The sequence below is a fragment of the Solanum dulcamara genome, chromosome 3 (genome assembly GCF_947179165.1).
Source record: "Solanum dulcamara chromosome 3, daSolDulc1.2, whole genome shotgun sequence".
Lineage (NCBI taxonomy): Eukaryota > Viridiplantae > Streptophyta > Magnoliopsida > Solanales > Solanaceae > Solanum > Solanum dulcamara.
Window position 1 is genome coordinate 47,217,743 of NC_077239.1, and position 12,942 is coordinate 47,230,684.

A 12,942-nucleotide genomic window follows, 5' to 3' on the forward strand; every position below is an offset into this window, starting at 1 on the left:
CCCATCAATTCACTCGAAACTAAGATACCAAAACTAGAGTTTTTAATCTTTCTTTCGCGAATTATTTAATTGCAAAGCGGAGGGTCATGTGGCTGTAACCACAAGCTCCCACACCTAATTTACAGAACTTTTAGACCCTGCAACATGCCTCAACACAACCAGCAGCAGCCCCCCACGCGCACAACACCATATTTCGACAACAACTTAACTATAGCGATTCTAAATTCGTTTATTTCGAATGCCGAACTTTTCAAACCTTTTCCCCAACTTCCAGCAGCCCATAAGGTGTTTAATACACCCTAATGTAATATCATAAACTTTAAATTAGAGGGGAAGAACTTACCTTCCCCGACATTGGCCAAAACTAGCCAAAACCTAGCCTTAGAAGTTCGTTAGAGTGCTGAAAAGTAGTGGACTGTTTGTGTCAAGTTTTTGCTGCTCCAAATAGAAACGTTTTGCTATTAAACACCGTCATATCACCTTAGAATACCTTAAATAATTAATTCATGGGAAAAAATCAGGCCTTACCCCTTTCTTGGCTCAAACCCGTAACTAGTCTCTCTTTTTCTCTAGGTTTGTCTAGTTTTTCTTTTGCTAAGTAAAGATGCTGAAATGAAAAACTAGTCAGCAAAATATACTTATATACACCTCCTTAGAAGGTTCCATGTGGAAGCCCCTAAGGGTGACACACGGCAGCCCCATAGGCTGCCACCTCAATCATGCACCCAATAAAAAATCGCCACGTGGTAGCGTGGGCCCCACCTCAAGTAGGTGTGTCACCTACTTGGTCCAAGTAGGTGCATCACCTACTTTTACTAAGTAGGTGCATCACCTGCTTGCTTCTGAGTAGGTGCTACGCCCCCTTCCTCCTCTCCCGTGGGTTCGTAATCTCGTCTTACTTTAGGAGCCTATGTAATCCTTTCTACGTAAGTTCAACATGTACTCCAGTGGCTTAGTTATGTAAGTCATCATAGTTGGTAGGTTACGTAAGTAAGTCGAGTCCTACGACTTTTTATTTTGGCCTCCAACTCATTTCAAATCCTTATTGACCTATTTCCAACCTTTACTCTTAAGGGGAGTCACGTCCTCCCTTCCTTAGAGTTATTTAATCATGTTATAGATAATCTGGGTCATGGAACAAATTTCAAGAAGCTTAAGAAGACGTTCTGTAGCATAAAGGTACAGGGTATAACAGTGTTCATCTCAATTACCTTTGAAGTTGTGTAAAGAGGATCTCAAAATATCCTCAAGAGTTTGAATGGTACGCTCTGCCTGACCATTTTCTGAGGATGGAAAGTGGTACTTAGATTCACATTCGAACCCAAACCTTTCAGAAATGACTCCCAAAACTGAGTAGTTGTCATTCTCCGTATATCTTCAGCTATTTACACACAAATGATTCTATTCATACATATTTAACGGGCTGCACCATATCTACATCTTCTGTTAAATCATCCCCACGTTAGGTAGCCTTTCTAGGAAACCCTAGCACAATCGTAGGGTGCTTTAATATTTGGAATATCTCGAATCGAATCTCATCTAATGATTGACACTCGAGTAGTATCCGTAATGTAGTAGTGCACTCAAAGCCACATTCCATTCATCCCAATCAGTAATTAGCGAGGGCTCATAATTGGTGCACATTCCCCACTCGAGTGTACTTATACTTTAATGACTCATGTTTCGAGCTTCGTTATTATACTAACTTTATTCCAGTGGATACCACTAATCATTAGAGTGGAGTCACGTGTACACCATACTTCTTTACGCCTCCTGAGCTTATAGCTGTCTTCTTAGCACTTCATATCCATCATAATTCTTTATCCCTCGTACTCTTGTCTTAGTCATACCGTTACTTCCTTCAACCATAACTTGTCATAGTTTATCCCTATGTATCAATTCAGGAGAAGCCTCGCCATATCGTTTTATCCCGATCTATCAGTCTTCTATAAGTCATCTTCCTTGGCTTATAGATCTTTTCCAACTTCGTTCTACTATATCAATATTGATCTACTAGTTTCTATTGCCATTAATTCAGCAATTAACTCATTTCTTGAGGTCAGCCATACTTGTTTAGTCAAATCTTATCATTGTTGTGAGAATCACGTTTCAAGACAAACTATAGCCCTGCAGCTCATTCTCTTTTTATTTCTACGAAAATTTGGGCAGAGTTTCCTCTATATTTCTTACTATCTCAATACCTGCACGCAGAAAATGCCAATAATGCCTCACAGGGCCAACATATATATATATATATTCACATCATATCGTATCGCAGCCTCACAAGGGACACATCATATATATTCCTATCGTATTATATCACAGCCACACAGGGCACACATATATAGTTATATCACCTCATATCGCAGCTGCACAGGGTGCCCACAATTAACAATATGGAAATGAACTTACCTGTTATGTCCACTCGAGCTACACCTATTATACTTTCCTGCTTACCTTTCCTTTCACTTTTTGATTGTATCTGTCAATCGCATTTCAATACCTTATCTGACATAGGTCCTTTGTGCCTTTGCTTACCTGCGTGCTTCATAACATCCAATATCGTCAGTTACTTCCTTCTACCAGCATTGTCTTTCTGCTAAAATTATAGGTTAGTATGAGGAATTTCATTTCCTATGGCTCGACTCTATCGCACGATCTTAGATATGAAAGAAAGTAACATCCTAAATGTCCTGTAGCCTCCTGTCTATAGATGTGGTGCACAATACACCTATAAACAAGACTCTACTAGACACGGTCTGTAGATATTCCAAGGACGAACTGCTCTGATACCACTTCTGTCATGACCCAACCCCGTAAGCCACGACTGGGGTCCGACCTGGACCCCCGTATACCTACCTATCTGTTATAGTCATACTGAACTATGAACAAGGGGATACTAGTCGAAAAAAACCCCAATGAGTTAAAACTTTTTCATGTTCATGTAGCCTCTTCCATTCATATCATATCATGAAAGGGCACGCGCCGACGAGGCTGCCATAATATAAAAAACATTTACAATATGACATATAGACATAGTCAAACCAAACTTATGAACAACCCACATCCATATGTCTACAAACCTCTAGGAATAGTAACAGTAATATATGGCGGGACAAGGCCCCCGCTGTACCCCTGATTGTACAACTATTTATACATTTAGTGACTAGTATCAAAAATTAGGCTCCAAAACAGTGAAGCTCTTCCGACATAGCTGAGAGGAACTCCTAAGCTGACGGAACTCTAGAATGAACATCTGTACCTGCGGGCATGAAACGTAGCCCCCCGAGAAGAGGGGGGTCAGTACGATATATGTACTGAGTATGTAAAGCATAACACATCGTAACTAAGATCATAACTGAAATAGGGATGCAGGGGACAAGTATAACAATTAACAAATTACTATACCTGTACCTTAGGACACGTAATCCTATACATCATCATATACTTTGCCCGGCCCTCTAGTGAACTCGGTGTCATAATCATTACTTCATATTCACATATCATCGTATCATAATGTATTTCATTTCACCATATCATCATATACGGTATCATATCATCATATACGGTATCATATCATCGTATACGGTATCATATCCTCGTACACGGTATAATTTTATCATGTATGTTATCATATTATACCCAGTTAACTACGAGGCTCGGGGTCACAATGTATCACTCTAATCTCATATGCATGCCTACATAAAGTATCCGGCCCTTTAGTGAGGGACTCGGTGAATGGAGTGGTGTACATCTATAGCGTACCATCATAATATACATATGTACCCGGCCCTCTAAGGAGGGACTCGGTGTTCCTTCCTTATTTTGCCAAATATACTATCATATTACAGCCAGCTTGGGACTCGGTGAATAATTATACTGTCATAACATATAACATATATCACACCTCACGTACGACATCATCTCCTCGTACGTGGAACTATACACATCCAGCCCAGGACGCGGTGAAAGAAGTAGTAAAGCTGCGCCTGACATAATATCCGGCCCATCGTGGGATGCGAAGAAACAAGGGTTACAGTATGCATAAGTAGAGTAGTGAGAAACCATATGCAACTAAGTCCTTATCTGAGACTCGATGAAACTGTCAAGTGAACCGTCACCTAAAGACCAGAAAGGTACTTATCCGAAGTTCCCTTTAGATGTGATTAGGCTTACATCAGTTGGGGCCTCAGGAATCACAGACATGCATCAAGAGAATGTCACATAGCTTATGCAATCAGAAACATGGTTTATGCTATCAAAGACATAGTTATGCAATCAGAGACACACTTATGCAATCAGAGACATTGATCGTTCAGAGCCTTCAAGGAAAGGAGCTTGTATCTACACTTACTATTCACTCAGGAATAATGGTTTGACTACTTTCAGACTCTAAATGGTCAGAAGTGACTACAAGTCACGAGTTACCCTCAGAGTTCATGAATGGAATTACCTCTAAACCCATATCATATATCATTTCACTTAAAAGTAAGTTATTCTATAGGAAAGAAGGGATAGGATGTACATGTACTAGTTTTCATCACATAGAACACTTAAAGCCAGTGACTCAGCTATTGTAGGAGTTCTAATATCAAGAAGTAAACGAGAGTCTCGACTCATACTCAGGAGTTTACGAATGGATTAAATCCCAAATATCATATACATATCATTTATAGCTTACGTCTAAGACATGCCAAAAGAAAAGAAGAATAGCTCTACATACTTATTCCGAAAACACGCCAAAAGAAAACTTCACATACCTTGTATGGACTTCTCTTAATCACGTCCACGTCATTGTCCTCGAAACCTATTTAACCTGGAAGTAATGCAAGTATTAACAACCTTAGACTTTTCAGAAACTTTGACTACCCACGAGTATTCATAACATTCATCCCTTCGCTCGCCTTCTCGACTAGTTCCTTAACTAGTTAAGGCGTTAACGAAAATCAGACAGCACCTCCCCTAAAATGTGCCCTATCCGAATTCCCAACCATGTCCTTAGCACCTGAATCCAACCAACAATGCAACCATCAGCGCATACATATACATATTACGACCAAAATTACACAGTATAAACCCCCAACAATTCACTCGAAACTAAGATACCAAAACTAGAGTTATTAATCTTTCTTTCGCGAATTCTTTAATTGCAAAGCGGAGGGTCATGTGGATGTAACCATCAGATACCACACCTAATTTAGAGAACTTTTAGACACTGCAACACGCCTCAACACAACAAGCAGCAGCCCCCCACGCGCATAACACCATATTTCGACAACAACTTAACTATAGCGATTCTAAATTCATTTATTTCGAACGCCGAACTTTTCAAATCTTTTCCCCAACTTCCAGCAGACACTAAGGTGTTTAATACACCCTAATTTAAAATCATAAAATTCAAATTAGAGGGGAAGAACTTACCTTTCCCGAAATTGGCTAGAACTAGCCAAAATCGTGCCTCAGAACGTTTTTCACGTGCTGAATCATTGTGGCAGCTTTCTGTCCGATTTTTGCTGCACCAAATCCTAATTTTATACTACTAATACTTCCATATCATCTTGGTATAGGCTATATAATTAATTTACGGAATGAAATCAGAACTTACCTTATTTTTCTCCCAAAGCCGTCACCCTTTTCTCTCTTAGCTTAGGGTTTGTTTTTCTCTTGTTGCTGCTGATTTTTTTGGATCAGAACTGAAGACATTAGTCATATATACATATATTTAGGTGTCCCTAGGTAGTGACACGTATCATCCCCTCAGAATGACACGTGTCAAGCCATGATTGGCCACCGTGTCATGCTGCCAATTAGGGGCTGCCACGTGGCGCGGGGTCCACCTACACCAAGCAGCTGCATCACCTACTTGACCCTAAGTAGGTGCATCACCTTATTTCTTGAGGTGTTTCCATATGTCGCTCCTCCATTGGTTGCCACGCGTCGTCTTTTTCCCTTCCTCGCGGGTTCGTAATCTCGTCTTACTTTAAGAGCTCATGTAATCCGCACTACGTAAGCTTGGTATATCCTTAAGAACCTTAAGTGTATAATACTCTTAACTTAGTGGCTTACGTAGGTAAATTGAGTCCTACGACTCGTTTCTTAGCCTCCCACTCTTTCCGGATTCTTATCACTCTATCTCCAACCTCCCTTCTCGCGAGGTATCACAATCTTCTTTCCTTAGAGTTGTTTGATAGTGTCGTAGCTTATACGGCTCACATGATAGTATCTAAGAAACTTAAGAATATGTTCCGAGCTCAAGAGTGCGGGGTGTAACAACTACTCAGTTTTGGGAGTCATTTCTGAAAGGTTTGGGTTCGAATGTGAATCTTAGTACCACTTTCCATCCTCATAAAAATGGTAAGGCAGAGCGTACCATTCAAACTCTTGAGGATATTTTGAGATCCTTTTTTCACAACTTCAAAGGTAATTGAGATGACCACTATTATACCCCGTACCTTTATGCTTCGGAACGTCTTCTTAAGCTTCTTGAAATTTGTTCCATGACCCAGATTATCTATAACATGATTAAATAACTCTAAGGAAGGGAGGACGTGACTCCCCTTAAGAGTAAAGGTTTGAAATAGGTCAATAAGGATTTGAAATGAGTTGGAGGCCAAAATAACAAGTCGTAGGACTCGACTTACTTACGTAACCTACCAACTATGATGACTTACATAACTAAGACACTGGAGTACATGTTGAACTTACGTAGCAAGGATTACATAGGCTCCTAAAGTAAGACGAGATTACGAATCCACGAGAGAGGCAGAAGGAGGCGTAGCACCTACTCAAAAGCAAGCAGGTGATGCACCTACTTTTACTAAGTAGGTGATGCACCTACTTGGACCAAGTAGGTGACACACCTACTTGAGGTGGGGCCCACGCTACCACGTGGCGGTTTTTGATTGGGTGCATGATTGAGGTGGCAGCCTAGGGGGCTGCCGTGTGTCACCCTTAGGGGCTTCCACATGGAACCTTCTAAGGAGGTGTATATAAGTATATTTTGCTGACTAGTTGTTCATTTCAGCATCTTTACTTAGCAAAAGAAAAACTAGACAAACCTAGAGAAAAAGAGAGACTAGCTACGGGTTTGAGCCAAGAAAGAGGTAAGGCCCGATTTTGTTCCATGAGTTAATTATTTAAGGTATTCTAAGGTGATATGACTGTGTTTAATAGCGAAAAATTTCTATTTGGAGCAGCAAAAACTTGACACAAATAGTCCACTACTTTTCAGCACTCTAACGAACTTCCGAGGCTAGGTTTTGGCTAGTTTTGGCCAATGTTGGGGAAGGTAAGGTCTTTCCTTTCAATTTGAAGTTTATGGTGTTATTATAGGGTGTTCTATACATCTTTTATTCTGCTTGAAGTGTAATAACTTCATATAAATTCCGGACTCTAAAAACAAACTAAATTGGAGTCGCTATAGTTGAATTGTAGTCGAAGCAAGGTGTTGTGCTTGTGGTGTGGTGCTAAAGGTTATGGTGTTGTGTTGAAGGGCCTAAAAATATACTAAAAGGGGTGTGGGAGCTTTTGCTTTTATCCACCCGACCCCCTGTTTTGTATTGTTAAAGGTTTTGCAAAATGAAAACTAGAAACCCTATTTTGGTATCGTGGTTTTGAGTGAGTCATTTGCAGTTTGTGTTGTATTATGCTTGTCTGAGCTGCTTATAAATGTGCTTCAGGTTGTTTTTGGTTGGCTATAGTTATTAGTAGTGTAATTAAAAAATTCGGATAGAGCATATTATAGGGGAGGTGCTGCCCGATTTCCGTTAATGCCTTAACTAGTTAAGGAACTAGTCGAGAAGGCGAGCGAGGAAATGAATGTTGTGAGTACTCGTAGGTAATATAAGATGCTATAAAATTCTAAGGCGGTTGATATTCGTATTTATTCCATTTTAAATAGGTTTGGAGGACAACAACGAGAACGTGATTAAGAGAAGTCCATAAAAGGTATGTAAAGCTATTCCTTCTTTTGGCATGTTTTGGTATAAATATGTAAAGCCTATCTGTTCTTTCTTTTGGGCATGTATTAGATCTAAGTGACAAGTGATGTGTGTTTGAATCTTGGGGTAACTCTATTCATCAGCTCTGAACATGATTCATAATTCATAATTCGTGTCCACTGTTGAATGTTAAGACTCTTAAAGTAGTTAAGCTTCCATTCCTCAAGTCTTCTATATGCTAAGAAGTAGTGTATGTAAAGTTATTCTTCCTCTGTTTTGGCATGACTTAGATGTAAATATTGTGTATATGAAGTTTGAATTTATTATACTCTCAAAACTCTGAGTGTGAGTTCAGGCTTTTGTTCACTTCCTACTGATTAGAATTCTTGTAACAAGTTGAGTCATTACTTTACAAAGTCTTCTATGTGATAGGAAATGGTACATGTAAAACTTGTCTTTTCCTACTTCTAGAAAGACTGACGAAGGTGCTATAGGACATTGATTTGGATATAGCCCCATTTATAGATTCTGGATATACTCATGACTTGTACCCACTCTTGAATGATAAGGGCCTTGAAGTAGTTGAACTACGACCCTTGAGCCTCTTATGGGTTGAATAGTGTTGGGATGTGTAAGCTCCTATACCTAGGGGCTCTTGAACATGCTTTATGATGATATGTAAGGGATGTTTGATATGTTACAGAGTTTTGTGTGCACGTATATGCATTATGATATATATATGGATTGGGCCGAACGTCCGCGACATATTTTTCTATGCAAGGATCGGGTCGTATGTTCCACGATAGGTTATGCATTATACGGATTGGGCCATCGTACCTCGGTATAGACTTGCACGTTTGGGAGTTCATAAGTGCATAGACTTGCACGTTTGGGAGTTCATCTTGTAGACTCTGATGAGGGCGGTGTTATTATTTAGAATGGGCCTAAGTGTTTCTTAGTTTTTAAGGTAAAGGAAACGCAACACAAATACCCTTTTCTACTTCTATTTAAAGAAAATGTTCATAAGCAAATTGTGAGGGATTTTTCCAAAATGGGAGATAGAATGTTGAGGTATCAAAGTAGATTGTGCATTCTAATTGTTGATGGTCTTCGAGATAGAATTATGGTTGAGGTGCATAGCTCTAGATATATTCAATTCGTCCAAGCACTACAACTATATACCATGACTTGAGACAAGTCTATAACTGGAATGGTATGAAGAGAGATATAGAAGAGTTTGTTTCCAAATGCCCAAATTGCTAACAAGTCAAAATTAGGTATCGAAGGCCTTATGGTGTAGCGCAAAATATAGAGTTGCCAAAATAGAAGTGCGACATAATCAACATAGATTTCATTATGGGTTTACTGTGATCTTGCAGACAACATGACTCTATTTGGGTAATCGTGGATAGGATGAACAAATCGGCCCACTTCTTGCCTGTTAAGACTACAAATTTGGATTAGATTATGCAAGAACGTACTTAGAGAGATAGTCAAATTGCATGGAGTTCCCTTGTCTAAATCTTAGACAGAGGTACTTAATTTACTACTTAGTTTTGGAAGTCATTTCTGAAAGGTTTGGGTTCGAATGTGAATCTTAGTACCACTTTCCATCCTCAGAAAAATGGTCAGGCAGCGCATACCATTCAAACTCTTAAGGATATTTTGAGATCCTGTTTTCACAACTTCAAAGGTAATTGAGATGACCACTGTTATACCCCGCACCTTTATGCTTTAGAAAGTCTTCTTAAGCTTCTTAAAATTTGTTCCGTGACCCAGATTATCTATAACATGATTAAATAACTCTAAGGAAGGGAGGACGTGACTCCCCTTAAGAGTAAAGGTTGGAAATAGGTCAATAAGGATTTGAAATGAGTTGGAGGCCAAAATAACAAGTCGTAGGACTTGACTTACTTACGTAAGCTACCAACTTGGATGACTTACATAACTAAGACAATGGAGTACATGTTTAACTTACGTAACAAGGATTACATAGGCTCCTAAAGTAAGACGAGATTACGAACCCACGGGAGAGGCGGAAGGAGGCGTAGCACCTACTCAGAAGCAAGTAGGTGATGCACCTACTTTGACTAAGTAGATGATGCATCTACTTAGACCAAGTAGGTGACACACCAACTCTAGGTGTGGACCACGCTACCACGTGCCAGTTTTTGATTGGGTGCATGATTGAGGTGGCACCCTAGGGGGCTGCCGTGTGTCACCCTTAGGGGCTTCCACATGGAACCTTCTAAGGAGGTGTATATAAGTATATTTTGCTGACTAATTGTTCATTTCAGCATCTGTACTTAGCAAAAGAAAAACTAGACAAACCTAGAGAAAAAGAGAGACTAGCTACGGGTTTGAGCCAAGAAAGAGGTAAGGCCCGATTTTTTTCTGTGAATGAATTATTTAAGGTATCCTAAGGTGATATGACAGTGTTTAATAGCGAAAAATTTCTATTTGGAGCAGAAAAAACATGACACAAACAGTCCACTACTCTTCAGCACTCTAACGAACTTCCGAGGCTAGGTTTTGGCTAGTTTTGGCCAATTTCGGGGAAGGTAAGGTCTTTCCTTTCAATTTGAAGTTTATGGTGTTATTATAGGGTGGTTTATACATCTTTTTTTCTGCTGTAAGTGTAATAACTTCATATAAATTCCGGACGTTAAAAACAAACTAAATTGGAGTCGCTATAGTTGAATTGTAGTCGAAGCAAGGTGTTGTGCTTGTGGTGTGGTGCTGCAGGTTGTGGTGTTGTGTTGCAGGGACTAAAAATATACTAAAAGGGGTGTGGGAGCTTATTCTTTTATCCACCCGACCCCCCAGTTTGTATAGTTAAAGGTTTTGCAAAATGAAAACTAGAAACCCTATTTTGGTATCGTGGTTTTGAGTGAGTCATTTGCAGTTTGTGTTGTATTATGTTTGTGTGAGCTGCTTATACATGTGCTTCAGGTTGTTTTTGGTTGGCTATAGTTATTAGTAGTGTAATTAAAAAATTCGGATAGAGCATATTATAGGGGAGGTGCTTCCCGATTTCCGTTAATGCCTTAACTAGTTAAGGAACTAGTCGAGAAGGCGAGCGAGGAAATGAATGTTGTGAGTACTCGTAGGTAATATAAGATGCTATAAAATTCTAAGGCGGTTGATATTCATATTTATTCTATTTTAAATAGTTTTGGAGGACAACAACGAGAACGTGATTAAGAGAAGTCCGTAAAAGGTATGTAAAGCTATTCCTTGTTTTGGCATGTTTTGGTATAAATATGTAAAGCCTATCTGTTCTTTCTTTTGGGCATGTCTTAGATCTAAGTGACAAGTGATGTTGTTACACCCCACGCTTTTAAAACTCGGAAGGTCTCATAAGTTCCTTGGACATTATCATATGAACCGGATATTCTACGACACTATCAAATGACTCCAACGAAGGGAGGATGTAATACCCCATAATAGAGAAGGTTGGAGATGAAATCATAAGAGTCCAGATGTAATTGGAGGCTAAGTAATGGGTCTTAGGACTCGAGTTACCTACGTAAGCTACTAACTTGGAAGTCTTACATACTTAAGCTATTGGAGTACGTACCAAGCTTGCATAGTAGGGATTACATAGGCCCTTAAAATAAGACGAGATTACGAACCCACGAGGGAGAAGAAAAAATAACACGTGGCATCCAATGGAGGAGTGCCACGTGGAAGCACCTCCAGCAAGCAAGTGACCCACCTGCTTGGGGTCAAGTAGGTGACCCACCTGCTTGGGGGAGGTGGGCCCCACTGCCACATGGCAGCCCCTAGTTGGCAGCATGATACGGTGGCCAATCATGGCTCGACATGTGTCACCTCCAAGGCATCCCATATATACATATTAAAATGACTCTTAGTCATTCACTTATCCAAAATTTCAGCAAAAAACGTGAACAAAAGGAGAAAAAAAACAACCTAAGGCTAAGAAAGAGTGTTATGGCGGCAACAAGGAAAAAAAGGTAAGCTTCCACTTTTTCTCCATAAATTAAGTATATACAGTGTTCCTTAAATATGTGGAGGTGTATATATTTATCTTAGGATGCCTACGGAACCATCGTTTCAATTTTACACTTGGAACAAACAAGAAAAAGTTGAAGGAAAACTTAGAAAGACAAAAAGAGAGGGTTATGGGTTTTGTCTCCAAAAGGTGAACCTCTGAGTTTCGTTCCGTGAATTAATTATTTGAGGTGTTAAAAGGTTATATAATAGTGTTTGAAAACCAAAAATTCCAATTTGGGGCAGCAAGGAAGTCATACAAACAGTCCTCCTAATTTCAGCACGTCTAGAGAAGTTCCGAGGCGCGTCTTGGCGAATTGTATCCAATTTCGGGTAAGGTAAGGTTTCTTCTCTAAATTTGAGATTTATGGTGTTGTTATGGAGCATGTTACACGCCCTATAGGTGTCTGTAAGTGTGTAAATATCATTGGAACACTTGGCGTTCGGAATAAACTAAATTGTAGTCGTTATAGTCGAATTGTCGTCAAGGTAAGGCGTTATTCTTGTGAGTTTCTGCTGCAGGGGTGTGGTGTCTTGTTTCAGGGACTAAATATTTTATAATGTGGGTTAGGGTGCTTCTATTTGAATCCACACGACCCATCGTTGCGTATAATGAAAGGCGTTACAAAATAAAGGCTAGACGCCCTATTGTGCTACCGTATCTTTGAATAAGTCGTTTGGAGTTTATGTTGTATATTGTTGGTACAAATTGATGCAGGTTGTTGTTATTGGTAGGATGTAGGTATTAGGGACCTAATTGGAAATTTGGATAGGGCACATTATAGGGGAGGTGCTGCCCAATTTTCGTCGACGCCTTAGCGAATAACAGAACTAGTCGGGGAAACGACTAAGGAAATAGATTCCATTAATACTAAGATGTAACCTAGGGTGTTGGAAATTAAAAGGGGTTGATATTCATACTACTTTCATGTTGAATAGGTTCAAAGGACGGTGAGGCAAGCAGGATAAGGAATAATTCAGACAAGGT